General features: G+C 43.4%; 1 pseudogene across 1 annotated transcript; it reads right to left on the bottom strand.

The window, feature by feature from the left end:
* Positions 1-123: 123 nt before the first annotated feature.
* Positions 124-12,640, bottom strand: LOC311514459 (olfactory receptor 52K2-like; annotated as a pseudogene). Its single transcript has 2 exons — positions 12,613-12,640; positions 124-794 (listed from the first exon to the last, which is right to left on the bottom strand). The product of its transcript is annotated as an olfactory receptor 52K2-like (transcript).
* Between the last annotated feature and the right edge of the window lie 6,820 nt (positions 12,641-19,460).

Below are 19,460 nucleotides of genomic sequence, written 5' to 3'. Positions count from 1 at the left end.
TTCTGGGAAGTATCAGGCTGCTGTAGGGATGCCAGGAGAGGCTGGGGAAGGAGTAGGCTGCTGTAGGGGCTCTAGGAGGGAGCTGAGAAGGAGCAGGCTGCTGTAGGGACGCTTGAAGATGGGTCAGAGGATCTGGATGTAGGACAGGACGACAAGGATAAAATCTAACCCCACTGTTAGAAATGCCACAACCAGACCATAGGCTCTCATGACTGTTGTGCCTGCACAGGCCAGTTTCACCAGTGTCATTAACTCACAATAAGTGTGAGAAATGACATTGGTCTTGCAGTATGGGAGCCATTTCAGCAGGAATGGGTGTGGACCCACTAACACATCCCCCCTCATCACAACACCCAGCCCTATCTTGGCTATGGCCCGATAGGTCAGGACGGCCGAATGTCACAGCAGGTTACAAATAGCAAAGTAGCAATCGAAGGCTATGGCCGGCATGAACCTGGAATCCGTGACTGACCATGGATGAAGGCAGTGCGTCTGTGTGAGGCAGGCACTGGTGTGAATGGCCCAGTCCCTGAACCAGAATATGCAGAGTGTTTTGGGCAGGGCGGTGGTGGAGATGACCAGGTTGGCAAGTGCCAGGATGGAAAGGAAAACATACATGGGCTCGTGAAGGCTCAGCTCAGTCTTGATAACAAGCAGGAGGAGGCCATTCCCCAGGAGGGACAGAAGGTAGACGGAGCAGAAGGGGATGGAGATCCAGACGTGCGTCGCCTCCAGCCCCGGGATGCCGAGGAGGATGAAGGTGGAGGGGTGGGACATGGTCCAGTTGGAAGCTGCTGTGGTCGGGCCAGTTGGGTGCGTTCAGTTCCATGGCACGGCTGATTCCTGCCCCTGTAACTAACCATTAAAAGAATCAGTAACCATCTCATGGGAACATGACAAGGTGGTATTTTCTCAGCAGTAGCTCATCTTGGAAAAAATTTTGAAGGAGAAGGTAGTTAAGGACATTGAAGTCAATGGTAAATGGGACAAAATACAACATGGTTTTACAAAAGGTAGATCATGCCAAACCAACTCGATCTCCTTTTTTGAAAAAGTAACAGATTTTTTAGACAAAGGAAACGCAGTGGATCTAATTTACCTAGATTTTAGTAAGGCATTTGATACCGTGCCACATGGGGAATTATTAGTGAAATTGTATAAGATGGGCATCAATAGGAAAATTGAAAGGTGGATAGGGAACTGGTTAAAGGGGAGACTACAATGGGTCCTACTGAAAGGTGAACTGTCAAGCTGGAGGGAGGTTACCAGTGGAGTTCCTCGAGAATCAGTTTTGGGACCAATATTATTTAATCTTTTTATTACTGATCTGGGCACAAAAAGTGGGAGTGTGCTAATAAAGTTTGCGGATGATATAAAGCTGGGAGGTATTGTTAATTTAGAGAAGGACCGGGATACCGTACTGGAGGATCTGGATGACCTTGTAAACTGGAGTAATAGTAATAGGATGAAATTTAATAGTGAGAAATGTAAGGTCATGCATTTAGGGATTAATAACAAGAATTTTAGTTATAAGCTAGGGACGCATCAATTAGAAGTAACGGAGGAGGAAAAGGACCTTGGAGTATTGGTTGATCATAGGATGACTACGAGCCGCCAATGTGATATGGCTGTGAAAAAAGCTAATATGGTCTTGGGATGCATCAGGAGAGGTATTTCCAGTAGGGATAAGGAGGTTTTAGTACCGTTATACAAGGCACTGGTGAGACCTCACCTGGAATACTGGGTGCAATTCTGGTCTCCTATGTTTAAGAAGGATGAATTCAAACTGGAACAGGTACAGAGAAGGGCTACTAGGATGATTCAAGGAATGGAAAACTTGTCTTATGAAAGGAGACTCAGGGAGCTTGGCTTGTTTAGCCTAACTAAAAGAAGATTGAGGGGAGATATGATTGCTCTCTATAAATATATCAGAGGTATAAATACCGGAGAGGGAGAGGAATTATTTAAACTCAGTACCAATATGGACACAAGAACAAATGGATAAAAACTGGCCACTAGGAAATTTAGATTAGAAATTAGACGAAGGTTTCTAACCATCAGAGGAGTGAAGTTTTGGAATAGCCTTCCGAGGGAAGCAGTGGGGGCAAAAGATCTATCTGGCTTTAAGATTAAACTCGATAAGTTTATGGAGGAGATGGTATGATGGGATAACATGGTTTTGGTAATTAAATATTCATGGTAAATAGGCCCAATGGCCTGTGATGGGTTATTAGATGGGGTAAGATCTGAGTTATCCAGGAAAAAAAATTCTGTAGTATCTGGCTGATGAATCTTGCCCATATGCTCAGGGTTTAGCTGATCGCCATATTTGGGGTCGGGAAGGAATTTTCCTCCAGGGCAGATTGGAAGGCCCTGGAGGTTTTTCGCCTTCCTCTGTAGCATGGGGCACGGGTCACTTGCTGGATGATTCTCTGCTCCTTGAAGTCTTTAAACCACAATTTGAGGACTTCAATAGCACAGATATAGGTGTGAGGTTTTTTTTTTTTTTTTGTAGGAGTGGGTGGGTGAAATTCTGTGGCCTGCGTTGTGCAGGAGGTCAGACTAGATGATCATAATGGTCCCTTCTGACCTAAATATCTATGAATCTATGAATAGACCCCTAACATCACATGGGCACTGAATTGTAACTAATCCACTATACATCTCAGCCATTCCAGTCATTCTGTTCTGACTGCAACATGGCTATAGCCATTACTGGCCAGGGTTGATTTACAATCATGAGAAGCAATAAAGCAAACTAAGTCCACATTTCCAAGGTCCCAGTGGGGATCAGAGGGTAGAATTTGCCCAACATGTCATAAATTTAACCTCGTGAACAGATACTGAAAGGTCCATGTATTCTATCACCTCCACTGACCCATACAGAACATGCAGGTGCCTCTGTCATAAAGAGGAGAGCTAGGAAACCTGCAAGGTCTACCTAAGGGACAGGGACATTTAAACTGAGCTATTGTTCTCCCAGCAAGTCCCAATGGATTCAGATATAGGACTTTCTGAATGCACAGAAGAAGACAGAAAATCTGCCCCTCATTGAACAACCCTGGTCATTGTAAGTTAAAAGTTGAATCAAGCCCTGAGACAGGGATTCCCAAATTTTTTGCTGGCACAATCCCATTTTAATGAACTGTTTCCTCCTGGGACCCCAGACAGCAAAATGGCATGTTCCACAGAGCGTGACTTTGTACGTAGGGTGCCTGTGAGGTCACACTGTGCAGAGGATGCCACTTTGTATAGCAAAATAGAGTACTCCGTGCATCATGACCTTGCATGCACCATATATGCAAGGTGATGCTGTGCAGAACAAAATGGTGTTTTCCGCACACTAGGGATCACCACAGCCCCATCTGCTGATGGCACAAGCCACCATTTGCAAACCACTGCCCTGAGAGCATCCCAGGTTGGGCTCCTTCACCTCAACCTTCCAGTCAAGGCACGTTCAAGGTCTCTGGCCTATCTTTGAGGCACTCAGTGGCCTGGGCCTAGGATTTATAAAAAGGACCTAAATCTCTGGGTCGAAGACCCGACTCCCACGCTTCTCAGGCTCAATGGGTGCTGTTAGGGTACTCCGCCCACTCAGAACTCTGGGGTACAGATGGGGGGACCCGCATGAAAGACCCTCTAAGCTTATATTCTACCAACTTAGGTTAAAACTTCTCTAAGGTACAGATTCCTTCCCTTGTCTTTGGACGGTATAGCGCTGCCACCACCAAGTGATTTACACAAAAATTCTGGGAAGGGTCACTTGGAATCCTTATCACCCCAAAATATCCCACCAAGCCCCTTCAACACCTTTCCTGGGGAGGCTTGGGGATAAAATACCAACCATTGCCTTAGCAATGTGAGCAGAGACCAGACTCTTTGTCTTAAGGACACCAAAATCAATCAGGTTCTTAAAAGAAAAACTTTTATTATAAAGAAAAAAGTAAAAGCATCACACCTTCAAAATCAGGATGGAAGGTAACTTTACAGGGTAAGAAAAGATTTAAAACACAGAGGATTCTCCTCTGGGCTCAGCTTCATAGTTACAAAAACAGGAATGAAACTACCTCTGTAGCATAGGGAAATTCACAAGACAAAACAAGAGATAACCTAACTCATTTTCTTGCCCTACTCACAGTTTTTGTGGATTTAGATGGATTATTCCAGGTACATTTTTCAGGAGACGTTGTACCTGCTTGGCTTCTTCCTTCGTCCAGAGAGGGAACACAGAACAACAAAACAAAACCTCCCCCCGCAGATTTGAAAGTATCTTCTTTCCTCATTGGTCCTTCTGTTCAGGTGCCAGCTAGGTGATTTGAACTGCTTAACCCTTTACCGGTAAGGAATCCAGTACAGCTGTCAAGGAGGGACTTTATGCTACTGAATGGGCTGGCATACATAAAGGTTGCTACCCTTCCCCCTATATTCATGACAGGTGCAAAGTTCATTTATACATCAGAGATATCTTTCCTAGGTGCCAGACCTAGACTGTGGAGCACAATCCCATGAGAACTAAGGACCACTCCCAAACCTCCCCAACTTCCCCTCCAAGCGCAAAGTGCTCTTCTTCAACCAGCCGTCTCTAGCAAGAGCATAGGCTGTTTGGGCACTGAAAATCCCCAAACCTTTTGAAAACAAACACTCCATGCTCTGGATACAATTAACTTAGGCTTGAATAGAGACTGGGACTGGATGGGTCATTACACAAAGTAAAACTATTTCCCCTTGTTTATTTCTCCCTCCACCCCCCACCGTTGCTCAGACATTCTTGTCAACTGCTGGAAATGGCCCAGCTTGATTATCACTACAAAATATTTTCTTCCCACCCCCACCCCCACCCCCTGCTCTCCTGCTGGTATTAGCTCATCTTAAGTGATCACTCTCCTTACAGTTTTAAGAGTAGCAGCCGTGTTAGTCTGTATTCCCAAAAAGAAAAGGAGTACTTGTGGCACCTTAGAGAGGTGTAAGGAGAGTGATCACTTTAGATAAGCTATTACCAGCAGGAGAGTGGGGTGGGGGAAGAGAAAACCTTTTGTAGTGGTAAACACCCATTTTTTCATGGTTTGTGGGTTTAAAAAGATCTTCTGGACTTTCCACAGTATACATCCGATGAAGTGAGCTGTAGCTCATGAAAGCTTATGCTCAAATAAATTTGTTAGTCTCGAAGGTGCCACAAGTCCTCCTTTTCTTTTTTGTGAATACAGACTAACACAGCTGCTACTCTGAAACTCCATACACTGTTCTCCCCATGAAGAGCTCTGTGTAAGCTTGGAAGCTTGTTACATTTCCTAATAAAAGGTATTACTTTGTCTCCCTAGATGTTAGTCATGTCACTAGGCTGGGACCCTTTGAATTAACCTTCTAATCAAGGCACGTTCAAGATCACTGACCTATCTTTGAGTGGCCTGGCCCCAGCATATCTAAAAAGACCTAAATCCCAAGGATGAAGATCTGGACCCCATGTTCCTCAGTCTCAGTGGAACTTTCTTCCACGAGTGAAAAGCTCATTTAGACCTTTTCCAGGGGCCAAGCCCAGGCTGTGGAACAAAAGGACCTCTCCCATGACAACTAAGGACCACTCCCAACCCTCCCCACCTTCCGCTCCAAGTGCAAAGTGCACTTCTTCAACCAGCCATCTCTGGTATAAGCACTGGCTGTGTGGGCATCGGAAACCCCCAAACCCATCAAAACAAACACTCCACACACCATCTTCCCCCTGAAGAGCTCTGAAGAGCAGGGCATTGGATTTAGGTGACCTCCTGTGGTCTCTTCCAACCCTAATATTCTATGTATCCCATGAAGGCTGCCAAAATATGTCCAGATTGGGCCCCCATAGGTCTCGATGCTATCTGAGTGTGTGATGTGCTATGTCCCCTTGCTGTCCACTCACTGCTCTGCATTGTTCATAACTAATGTTTCTATAGCAAGCTCTGTTAGAACAGGTTATATAGCAAGTTGCAGCATGTTTATGGGTTCACTTCACCCATTGCATAAATACAGACAGCTGTAGGGTGAAACAGGCAAGTTGCTTCCACCTATCTACTCCATCCATCTCTCTTTCCACACAGCCCTCTCTCTGCCTGTCTGTCCAGCACAGCACAGCAAGAGTTAAGGGCATGAAGTGGAAAAGAAATGCACAGCCAGGTGAATCTACAAGGAAATCTTTCAGGAGATGCAAAGCAATTCCTCAGGTTGAAATTGGACCAGACCACCAGATCTAATGCTCCTAAATCCTTCATAAAGTGCCAAAGGATCTTTGATAGCCACAAGTGTCCAGCCCCTTGGTTTTAGGTCTCACCAACCCTCTGAAACCCCACCAGGTGAACAGGCAGGGATGAATCCAGGGAGAGGAGAAGTCAAGAAATTTGATATGATTGATATTAGTGAAAGCACAACTGGAATATTAGAATCTACATTAAAGATACTATTACCTGCTTTAGAGTTACTGATAATTAAGGAGGGCATGACCAAGACGATAAGAACAGCTATCCTGGGTGTGATGGGGTTACAGTGGACGAGAAGCTGGATATGAGTCAGCAGTGTGCCGTTGTTGCCAAGAAGTCCAATGGCATTTTGGGATTTATAAGTAGGGGCATTGCCAGCAGATCGAGGGACGTGATCGTTCCCCTCTATTCAACATTGGTGAGGCCTCATCTGGAGTCCTGTGTCCAGTTTTGGGCCCCACACAACAAGAAGGATGTGGAAAAATTGGAAAGAGTCCAGCGAAGGGCAACAAAAATGATTAGGGGACTGGAACACATGACTTATGGGGAGAAGATGAGGGAACTGGGATTGTTTAGTCTGCAGAAGAGAAGAATAAGGGGGGATTCGATAGCTGCTTTCAACTACCTGAAAAGGGGTTCCAAAGAGGATGAATCTAGACTGTTCTGAGTGGTAGCGGATGACAGAACGAGGAGTAATGGTCTCAAGTTGCAGTGGGGGAGGTTTAGATTGGATATTAGGAAAAACCTTTTCACTAGGAGGGTGGTTACCTAGGGAGGTGGTGGAATCTCCTTCCTTAGATATTTTTAAGGTCAGGCTTGACAAAGCCCTGGCTGGGATGCTTTAGTTGGGGACTGGTCCTGCTTTGAGCAGGGGGTTGAACTGGATGACCTCCAGAGGTCCCTTCCAACACTGATATTCCATGATTCTATGATGGGATCGCCGGGCTGCAACCTGGGACTGTGGGACAGCTGTGCCCCCTGAACAAATTGATCTGGCTTTTCTCTCAGAATGCCTAACTGGTGACAAGCAGTGAACCCCTCCAGATGCTGTTACAACTCAGTACAACCAGATGTGTAGCCTCCTCACCCAGCCCGATTGCACGAATGCTCCCAGAGCCACTTATGAATCACACAGAGAAAGGCACCAGCCAAATCCCCCAGCTCCCAGCCTTGTACCTCAGGAATATACCATCTTGCACTGCTCAAGACTTTTGCTTGAGCAATGCAAGTTTATTAATTGGCTCGCCACTTATCAGTGGAAAGTGGATATACACCTGCCTTTGTAAACCTGAGCAGATTTACCAAGCACTTCAGTAACACTCACTGGTAAGGATAAACATTAGAATAAGTTTACTGATTACAAAATATAGATTGTAAGTGATTATAAGTGATAGGCAAAAAGTCAGAGTAGTTACCAAAGGGTAATAGAAGACAAGCATGGAGTCTAAATTTCCAACCTTACTAGAGTAGGCAATATCTGGACTAAGCCATTTTTTCTCACCCCACTGGATACTGTAGGTTGGTTACAGTATTTCATATGCCGGCTCTCCCTGTTAGCCTGGGCACCAGCCTCCTCAGCTCCAGCGTTCTGATTGCCTTCAGCATGGGTGGGGGAGGAGAAAGGAAAAACCATGAGGCTTATATCCCCTATTTTATATCCTCAGTCCATGTGCTTGGAGAATACAAGTCCAGGCATGTCTGGTAGGCATTGCAGATTCACTAGGCGAGGCTGAGCAATTTCCGTGGTGTGGAGTTGTGCAAGTGAGTCATTGCATTGTATCTCCCTTGCTGGACAATGGTTGTTGATGGTTATTCAATGCCCACCTAGGCGTTGGTTACCTCCCTTGTTGCTTTCTCTGAGGAGCTACTATCTGGGTGATTCCCCAGATCACAGCATATTGTAGTGACAACCACACAACACTTATCCCTATGCACTAATGATATACATATTTCAATAGAACAATGGGTTTCAGCATACCATAACTGTTAGGATATAGATATTCAGGTCTGCCTGTAAAGGCTTAGAATTTAAGAATGTAGGTGTATGTTTATCATTTCGCTAGTAATAGAGGTATACAAGAAAGAATCGGTGTAAGGGCCTTCTCTCACCATGACAGTCTGAGGCCCTGTTCTTAGGCTCAGGCCTTTGTCTAAGCAGCAGAGGCAGCCACAACCTGGGAAGCGACCGGTCACCTCCTCACATCCCAAACTAGTCAATCTGGGGCTGTTAGGAAGGGGATCCGATCTATCACCTCCAAAGAAAGGGAAGAGCCTAGAAGATGTAAAAGGAAATTTAGGTTGATAGTTTTCTGTCTGGTAAGAACTCACTTATCAATAGACACAGCTGGGAAGTGCTTATGTCTTTATAGATGTAGTTGTGAAATCCTCACTTCTGTATTGTTTTGTCATTAGAGTTCCCACTTTGTTATTGTTTATTTACATGGTCGCTGTCTGGTTCTGTGATTGTTTCTGTCTGCTGTATAATTAATTTTGCTGGGTGTAAACTAATTAAGGTGGTGGCATGTAATTGGTTAGCTAATCATGTTACAATATGTTAGGATTGGTTAGTTAAATTTCAGTAGAATGACTGGTTAATGTATAGCTAAGAATATTACTATATAAATTAGGAGCAAACAGGAAGTAAGTTGGGATTTGAAAATAAGGAAAAAGGAAGTTCACCTCAATATACATTGAATGGTTTGCACCTTCAGACTTCGGGTATTGTTGCTCTCCTTTCAAGCAAGAAGGACAAGGGAAGTGAGAGAGTGAAGGAATAAGCTCTCTAGCAATAACCTTTCCCATGATACCTTACATGGCATGCTTTATATGAAATATCACAATTATATACAAATGATGAATATGGGATTACAGGGCTCTCCCCTGTGGTATAAAGTGTCACACTGGTTAAGACCAATGGTTCACCTAGCCCAGTGTCCTCCTAGTAGCCAGTTCCAGGGTGATTCAGAGGGAATGAACAGAACAGGTAATTATCAAGTGATCCATCCCTGTCACCCATTCCCAGCTTCTGGCAAATAGGCTAGGGACACCATCCCTGCCTATCCTTGCTAATAGCCTTTGGTGGACCTATTCTCCATTAATGTATCAACTTCTTTTTAACCCTGTTATAGTTTTGACCTTCGCAACATCCTCTAGCAAAGAGTTCCACCGGTTGACTCTGCAATGTGTGAAAAAAAATACTTCCTTTTGCTTGTTTTAAACCTGCTGATTATTAATTGCATTGGGTGACCCCTAGTGTATGTGTTATGAGAAGGAGTAACACACACTTCCTTATTTACTTTCTCCACACCAGTCATGATTTTATTGACCTCTATCATATCCTCCCTTAGTCGTCTCTTAATCAAGCTGAAAAGTTCCAGTCTTATCAATCTCAAAAAACTGTTTGATACCCTAATCATTTTTGTTGCCCCTTTCTGTAGCTTTTCCAATTCCAATATATCTTTTTTGAGATGGAGCGACCACATCTGCACACAATATTCAAGATTTAGGCATAGCATGGATATACATTGAGGCAATATGGCATTTTCTGTTGTATTATCGATCCCTTTCCTAATGCTTCCCAGCATTCTGTTCGCTTCTTTGGCTGCCACTGCACATTGAGTGGATGTTTTCAGAGAACTCTCCACAATCACTCCAAGATCTCTTTCTTATCGATCAGTGTACTAAAGGACCGATCATGGTGCTGCCTGTTTTAGGACAGGCCTACACTCCAGAATTGCTTTGGTATAACTATATCACTCAGGGGAAAGCTCTCTCCCGTCGCCGTAGAGTCTTCATTCAAGCACTACAGCAGCATGGCTGCGTCAGTGCGGCTGGACCGATGCAGCATTTCAAGTGTAGCCCCATGCCCCTAGATACTAGGCCAGGGACAGGATGAACAGCTCTCAGGCACTTACCTATAATCTGCAGAAAGATACACTGCATTATAACGAGGGATTTAAGTTTGGCAGGCGTAGGCTGGTGGCCTCATGCTGCCACTAGTAAAATATCACTGGAGTCTCTACAATGTAGAGATGATAACTTCGTAATACAAAAGATATTGTAACCGACTCAGGATAATTCTCCACTGGATTTCAATGTTATGGATAAAGATCAAGTGTATCATTGAATTAAAAATTGATGGTTACCTGGGTGCAAGGGATCACAATCTACTTTCAGTGGCTATTTGCAAACAGAATGTAGTTAAGGTGATAATTGGCTATTATTTAGGAGTGTTTTATTAGATGCCCACAAAAACCACCGTTCTGCAGTCATGCACTATGGCTTCTTTGGTTAAAAAAACATCATGGTTGAGAGGAGAAGTGAAGGCACTAGTTAAACATTAAAGACATCCCAATATGTACCCAATGGGGAAGATGAGAACAAGGTATTCAAATCTGCTGACAGGAAATGCAGGCAATTAATAACAGATGGAAAAGCTGTGCTGATGTAGTATTCTTATTCTTTAAAGCATTGGAGTTAGTTCTGCATGGCAATCCCATTTTAAAAATCACTTTACAAGTCAATGTAGCTCATACCAAATGGATTAAAATCTGGCTAACTGATACTTTGCAAAAAGTAATTGTAAATGGGAAGGCATCAACCAATGAGAGTGTTCCTAGGGAAGTGGTCTGTTTTTGGTCCAATGCTCATTGCAGGTAAAATTTGCAGATTACACAAAAAATCGTGGAGTGGTAAACAATGATGGGGCAACTCAGTGATGCAGACTGGCTGGGTCACAAATTCAGAGACTGAAGTGGCAGACAGGACCATTGTGGTCATCTATCTGACCACCTGTATAACGCAGGCCATAGGACTTCCCTTCATCCATTTCTGTTTGAACTAAAGCAGATGTTTTGGAAAAACATCCAATTTTGATTTAAAAAATTTCAGTGATGGAAAATCCACCATGACCCTTGGTGAATTTGTTCCAATGGTTAGTTGCCTTCAGTTAAAACTTTGCATCTTATTGGTGGCATGGGTTCATTTGAACATGTGTTTTAACATGAATGTGAAGTCCTATATTTGGGAACAAAGACTGTAGGTTACATAAGATGGGAGACTGTGTCCTGGGAAGAAGTGACTCTGACCAGGATTCGGAAGACACAGTAGCTAGCCAGAGGAACGTGAGCTCCTATCCAATGCTATAGCAAAAAAAAAAAAAAATAGAAAAGACAATCCTCAGATGCACAAGAAGGAGAATATCCAGTAGGAGTAGGGGCATGATATAACCTCTGTGAGTCCATTAGTGGAATACTGTCCCCAGTTCTGTTGTCCACACTTCAGAAAGCATGTTGATAAATTGGAAAGTGTTCAGATCATAACCTAGCACACCCAGAAAATGTACAATCATCCAACTGGCTCTGTGGAAAAGCCAGCAATCTCACCAACTACCATCCAGTGTCTGACCTCCCATTCCTAAACCAGCTAATGGAGAAATATTGATTGAGAACCATGTCCTGGCCTGAGCTATGACTGAGAGAGAGCCAGGATTCTGCACCTTTCAGGCAGCACTGGAAACAGTTTTGTAATGAGCTTCTCAATTAAAACTGTTTTTGGCCAGGGCTAAACTAGAAACTTTTGCTGGGATAGCAATGTTGGCTGGGGGACTGGGGGTAGAGGGGTGATTTGTTACAACATATCTAACCAGGCAAAAGCCCTAGTGTAGACAATTCTACTGGCATAAAAATGCTTTTGCTGGTATAGCTTATTACACTTACTTCCGGTATAAGCTGCATCTACACGAGGAGGGTTTGCCAGTAGGGCGATACTGCCTCTGATGGAGTCTTAAAACTTGGGTCAGGCGTGGGACCTAAACTCTTGTTTTGTAACTGACAAGACACTGAGTTGGCAGCAGGGTCCGTTACCCTCCAACAGGGGCTACATGCTCCCCACATTCCCCCAATCCCAGGATGGGAGGGGTGGGTTGGTAGGGGGAAGGCCTGATGCCAACACCCTAGAACCAGCCCCAGCTCAGAGATGGGAGATTCCCCAGTCCCAGCACAAGCCCTGCCTTGCCCCACTCGCTGGGGACTTCCTGAGCCCAGCCTCTGGTGTGTCTAGGCAGCCACAGACTATGAAGTCCTCAAGGTCACGCAGGAGCCATGGTGCTGGGTGGGCTCAGCCCAGCCCACACCCGCAGGCAGAGATGGCCAGACCCAGTAGGAGCGAGTGGCCTTGTGACCTGGCCTACGGGGTCGCAATGACACTTAAATTCACAGCAACGATCAAAAGTTGTGGTTTCTGCAACCAACCGGCAGCCAGGGATTTTCTTGTAGCCAGATCTATGAACGACTCCAGAAACGTACAGCACTGGAACAGGCTCCTAGAGTTCATGAGCCTTGGCAAACCCTGCATGGCTTTTAATTTGTTTGATAATAATGATCTTTACCCGTTTTCTCTGCTTGTCCCTGGTGCATCGGCCTGCCCAGCCCCCTTGGGGCGCCGTATGCCCAAGCAGGGGGAAGCAGGGGACTGTTTCCCCAGTCTCACACTCTCTGCTGAGCTGCGGCTTCTCAGGTGAGGCAGAACCCTGCTGGGATCCCCCAGCGATGGCTATAAACCTCCCTGCCCAGCACTCCTCCGGCACTTCTCAGAGACTCTCCAGATGCCTGCCGCTGGCCGGGGAAGCCCCTCTCTGCTGAGCCGGAGCTGGGTGAGTGCAGAGCTTTGGAGCCCAGAAATGGCCCTCAATATCAGCACATTGCCCCTCATAATAGCCCAGATGAACACAGAGCTGAGTTAGGTGACGGGGGATCCTGCAGGTTGTGCCAGACCAAGGATGCTCAGATAGGGGCAGGCTCAGGGTCTGGTGAAAGAGCTCGGAGAGGCACATGTCTGGAAGATTGGTCTGCAGGACAGATGCTTAGCCTCTAAGTTGCATCCCTCTTGAACTGCACAGAAGGGGCAGGGTTATTCAGTGGGGCCTGGCTGGGAAACATGGAGCTGTTGCCCTGGATTTAAGGGGTGAATATATTTCAAAATGTGTTCAATATAATTGCAACCATATTATGTGAACTCAGCCACAATGAATGAGTAAAAATAATACCACATAGTTCAGGGTTAATTTGCAGACAGGCTTGCAGAAGCAAGGTCATAGGTACTGGCAGTTTTGCTAATTAGTATATAAAAAAGTAAATAACTAAAAATAAAAAAAAAACAATATGCAAATAAACAACCTCATGTCTAAGTGCCTCTACTAATAAAAGTTTTTTAAAAGTTTTAAAAAGTAATAACTTAATGGGGTCATTATGACCAATGTGTTTCGTAGAAGTTAGTTATAAAATGTTTAAATAATAAAGTGTACTTAGGAGCAGTCCTCGGAAGCTATCCTGGAAAAGACGTTTTCCTGACATCTTTACTCCCTGACAGGGAGGTGTTTGGCCAGTGCTGATCTGTCGTTGATTACTCAATACAGTCTCAGAATAGAGATAAACATCTGGGATGTTCTAAACCTATTGCTTATGTCTATGTGTGCTTACATCTAATAAACTGCAGTGTTAGACAAGAGAACACCTATTTGAATTACTCCTTGATCAAACAGAATCACTGAGTTCCTGTTGATTTATTCCTTACCCCTATATACAGGAATCCCATAGTAGAGCTCAGGCTGACCATGGGGAATGTAAGAGGAAAATTTGTGCTCTTAGCACTATGTTGGGAGAGCAGAAGGGCTGTGATTCGAGGTAGTCACAGCCTGGGAAGCGGGGGCGGGTCAGATGAGGATGTGGACTCTTATCCTTCTCATTATGATAATGAGGAAAGTGTTCCCCATGATCTTCCTTTTCCCTTGGGCACCTCTAAGCAATCCCCTTATTGTCCCCTTTACTTGAAACACTGGAAAAGTTGCAGAAGCCCCAGCCCATGGCTCCAATAGTGACGACCTCAGCATGGAAACAGGGTGGTCAGAAGGGGGAAGGAACAGAAGAGCAGTAGAGATTTTACCATAAAATGGTAAAAAAAAAAAAGAAAACCTTAATCAGCTCCAAACAAATTAAAATTACTGAACGTGCTAGACCCCAAAAGGACATTTGGAGCACAATAAAAAAAAATTAAGAACCCACTCCCAAGAAAGTTTTGTGTTTCAAATCAAGTACGTGAATGGAAAAAAAAATTAAAAAATTAACTTGTGCCATGTTTGCTGGCATTGGATCTCCATGTGTGCTTCTTTAAATGTATAAATCCGAAAGCTGTTGTATTTGAGGCGAGGGAAGACTTCCCATAAATAACAGCAAAATGTAAAGTGAACAATACCCTTGACATCACTACTGGTTCCAATATCCTGGGGGGAAAAATTACTCTTTTAGACCCGTACCGATGGATATTTTCCCGCTACGGTAAAGCTGAAAGTGTGGGAAAAAACATCAGTGTGGGAATGAACAAGAACTGGCAATGCATTATAGTTTGGATTGCAAAGGATTTGTATGGGCGATTACAGAATCCCTATCACTTCGGTGTCAACATCACCATTCTTTTGTATTCACATGGACTTGTTGAAAAAGCATATTTGTTAATATAAAAAATTAAAGACTACCCGTATGGTTGTTTTCACTGGATGGAATCTGTCAGACTGCTAATTAATTGTAGCAAGCCCAAGTGCACTCATTTGTGGAATGACATCCCTAAGCGAACAACCCCGGGGGATAAGACAATCCATTGTAGGCTGTAATAATTTGTTGTTTCCAAAGGCGCTAAAATAAAAATAAAAAAAGCAAAATTGCAAATAGTGACAACAAAAAAAAAGGAAAATCCTTTTGTCTTCCACTTAAAAAGGCCTGGGTTTTCAGAAAGCTTACAACAAAAATAAAAAAGGTTTAAAATAAAGGATGGTAAAATGGTGCCTTGGTAATATAGTTATCAACATGCAGCCCAATATCACAGAAAAAGGGCTCCTTCAGGGACCCCATAAAGTCAGAGGCATGGAGGTGTAAACTTTGGAACCAACTTAAAATAATTTAATTGGAGCATATGTGTTTCAAACCAATGTAAAAAAGTAATTGGTAACTAATCCATTCCACAGCGTAAAAAAAAGTAATTGTGAATATTACCTTAGCAAATATTTTAGCAATAAAACCCCATTGTAAAAAGTTTGTTCAACCATTAGATCAGAGCTGAAAAAATTAAATAAATCTTCATAATATTCCCATACCGCATATGAATAAAAAAAGGGACATCTTCATAACACTTGGTGCTGGGGTCGAAGTTCTTAATAGCATAAATAAAATAAATGCAATGGGTCAACTCCTAAAGGACTGAGCAATGCCCCTGAAGGTATACTTAGATCAGCTAAGTTCCACATGAAATAGGGTGGCGCAGGTTTCAGAAATATAGAAACAATTCCTAAAAAAAAAAAAAAAAAAAAAAGACACCTCTGTCTCCGGCAGGCGGTTGGTGTACGCCAAAGCAATGTTTCCTTGGCCCTGGCATGCATGGAAATGCAAATGTAAGTTATTAATATGGCAAACATATAGTTTGGAATGGCATAATGAAATACACACATTAAAAGTTTCTTCTGTTACAGCCCTCAGCTTTAATATAATCAAATGGTAATAGAACACATGGATCATAAAGTACTGGACATAAAAAAAAGCCCCAAAATAAAAAACGGTAAAATTACGGCCTGCCTAAAAAAATCTGGAATTAAATATAAATGTATTAAAAATGCTTTGCAAGCGCAAAATATATGTTTAAAAGTAATAAAATGTGTTTTTTTCTATTAATCCATTCACAAATAAATCTGTAGTTGTTTATGTGGGTAATAATTGTGTATGCCGTATAAGTTAGTGTCCTGTGCTCATCATTATCTGTGTGAACAGTACAACCCACAATCCCCCCCAAAATAAGTGTTTTTGTCAAATTGTAGTCATTAAAAATGTAATTTTGAATGCTAAGTATTAAAATACAGCCAATTAAAAGTAAAAGTAAAATGCACCTTGTGCTCCAATGTAAAACCTGTACCTATTAAAATTAATTTAATTGCTATAAAAATGTTATTTGAGCATTCCCATTTAAAAAAAACATATTTGCAAGTTTCAGGGTAGGAGGCGTGTATAGTCATGGTTACTGTCCACCATGTTTCTAATAAAATTAACCAATAATTAAAAGTGTCAGGAGAGATTCAGAACACAATTGGTGGGAGACGTTGGTATGGTCTCCCATGGCATTGGAAATTTTCAGTTTGGCTTTACATCAAACTGTGGTGATTCTAATGCTTCAAGTGGCATTGGTTGTTGTGTTCTTAGCACAGACATGCTGGATAAGGTTGGAAGATCGATGGGTTGCAAAGCTAAAGATTTTACAAACCATGGGCACGTCCCAAAAATAAGTCTGGTCTTTAAACAAGGCAAAGTCACAGGTGAAACTGAAAAGTGCCAATGAGAAAATTCTTGCTCAGTCTTGGTTGAGAGCCTTGAGCCTAATGCTGAACTTTCAAAAATAACTCACTGAACTCATTATATATATATATATATATATATATATATGTAAAGGCCTCAAAATTTAAAATATATGGCCTTTGAAAATGGGAATGGTGACCTGGATTTAAGGGGTGTATATACCCCAGAATGTGATCAAGCTAATTGCCACCGTATTATGAGCACACCACCACAATGAATTAATAAAATAAAACACCACATAGTTAAAGGTCAATCTGAAGACAGGCTTTCAGAAGCAAGGTCATAACTACTGGCTGTTTTGCTAATCAGTATAAAAAAAAGTAAATAACTAAACATAAAAAATGTAAATAAACAGCCCTAAGTCTATACACCTCTAATAAGAAAAGTTTATGAAAAATTTAAAAAGTAATAACTTAATATTTTAGTTGATTTAGTTGGAGATTGGTACTGCTTTGAGCAGGGGGTTGGACTAGATGACCTCCTGAGATCCCTTCCAACCCTGATATTCTATGATTCTATGATTCTATGAATAGGGGTCATTATGATCAATGTGATTTGTAGAAGTTAGTTATAAAAAGTTTAAATAATAAAGTGTACTTGGGAGCAGTCCTAGGAAGCTATCGTGGGAGAGATGTTTTCCTGACATCTTTACTCCCCGGCAGGGAGGTGCTTGGCCAGCGCTGACCTGTCGTTGATTACGGAATGTCTGTGTGCGCTTACATCTAATAAAGAGCAGTGTGAGCCAAGAGCATGCTGACTGGCATTACCCCTGGATCAGACAGAATCCCTGAGTTCCTGTTGATTTATTCCTTACATGGCCTGAAGTTAAATAGTTAAGTTGCCCCTTTTGGGGTTTCTGACACAAGGTCATAAGTACTGGCAGTTTTGCTAATTAGTATAAAAAAGTAAATAACTAAAAATAAAGAATAAAATCTAAATAAACAGCCTTAAGTCTAGATGCCCCTAATAGTAAAAAGTTACAAAAAGTTAACAGAGATCCTGTAGTTTTCCCAGCTCTCCTCTTTGTGGCAGAGACCCCTTTATATTCTGGGCAGGGTTGGTGGTTTGATAATATGTGACCATGCTGTTCCTTGTGAGGGTCTCATTCTGCCCTCACAGAGCTTCTCCCACCTAGGTCCCATTGGATCCAACGCAACCGCTTGCACCTGGCTGAAGGTAGAATTTGGCTGGGAGGTTATTATCAGTGTATCATTCAATCCCTCTGCATGGGATTGAAATTGTGATGATGATGTCTTCAGACAGCTTCTGTCCTCGGACACAGTGGCCCCTTGAAATGTGGGATTAGTTTAACGCATCAACAAGGGACTCTGTGCTTCACTGTCTATCTGCTAAGAATCTGCTCTCCTGCCAGGTGTGTGAATGGTCCATATCCCCTGTGTGTGTGATGGCAGGGGTCTCTCTGGGTGTCATCTGCCGTTACTTATTTGTAGTACAGCAGTTCTCAGAGGCCATAATTAGAAGTTCTCTGCCCAACTTTCAAAGGACGAAAAAGGTCTCATCGTAAAAACTTTCCACCCAAACTTTGAAATGTGCAGAGCTCGATTCAGTACGTACAAATTATACGTCACTTGGGATAGAGCGAGCCGTCTGCTGGAGCCAGCCCAGGCAGTGACAAGGGCTGTTTCTCTGACTGTGAGTTGAGATACCTGTCAGTTAAATGACAGATCCCAAGAGCAATACCCACTCCCAGGAGTGTCCTACAGGTTTGTAATATTCCTCTGACAGCAGATCGGTCTCATTCACTTCCAGGTTAGGGGGCAGTGATTTATTCATAGGCATGTCCATAGTGCTCATCAGGACCAAGCTCAGACATTTGTGGCTCTGGCTTCACACACATACACCCCACGTGAGGTTGGGGGTATCGTGATCCCCATCTTGCTGACAGGGGAACTGAGGGTGCAAAAGGAATCTAAAGAGCACCTAGCTCTCCTGAGATCCAAGCTGGTGCCCTAGCTACAAGTCCCTGGTCCAGGTGTGTGCTTTCGGTAGCAGTCATGCCGTGGGATGTGTGGCTGGTTGTTTCCATTCTCAGACAGGGAAATGAGTCAGTTTTCATTTTTCTAATTTCTTCCAGGCCAGAATTGATGGCCATCTTTGCCCTGAGAGTGTCCCCACCCCCAAACCCTGTGGGTGAGAATCCCAATGAAATAGAAATGGGCTCTTCCAAAATGTGACAGGAGGCTGCCATTCCAGGACAAGCTCTCTGCCTCTGCCTCCCGTGACAGGCAGCCTCCGGGTTGGGGCATGACTGCTGCTTCATCGAGGCCTTGTCTACATGAGACAGTTGAACCAGTTTTTAAACTGATTTAGGTCAACTGGTGCAAACGCCTGTGTGGATGCCCCTATCTCACTTTCAGAAGGGCTTACTGCAGTTCAGCTTAGACTGATTCCCAGCCAGCTTAACCTAAACCAAAACAACAGAGGCCAGACAAGTTTGCACCAGTTGAACGAAAGCACTTTAAACACACCCTTTATATTAAACCGGGGCAAATTTTTCCTGCTGACACATTCGGAGGTCTCATCTACACACAGGCCAGGTCTACACTACGGACCTATATCAGTATCCATGTCATTCAGGGGTGTGAAAAATCCACATCCCTGAGCAACGTAGTTATACTGACCTAACCCACTCCCCCCAGTGTAGAGAGAGCTATGTCTCCTGCTGACAAAGCTACCACCTCTTGGGGAGGTGGACTAACTCCACAGACAGAAGAAGCTCTCCCATCAGCGCAGTAGCGTCTTCACTAACTGTACGTGAAGAAAAGCCAACGGACTTGCACCATTTTAACGAAACTGGTTTATTTAAACAGATGCAAACCCTTGT

Source organism: Lepidochelys olivacea (genome assembly GCF_965140295.1).
Source record: "Lepidochelys olivacea isolate rLepOli2 genome assembly, chromosome: 1".
Taxonomy (NCBI): Eukaryota; Metazoa; Chordata; order Testudines; family Cheloniidae; genus Lepidochelys; species Lepidochelys olivacea.
This window is presented reverse-complemented; position numbering and strand designations above follow the sequence as displayed.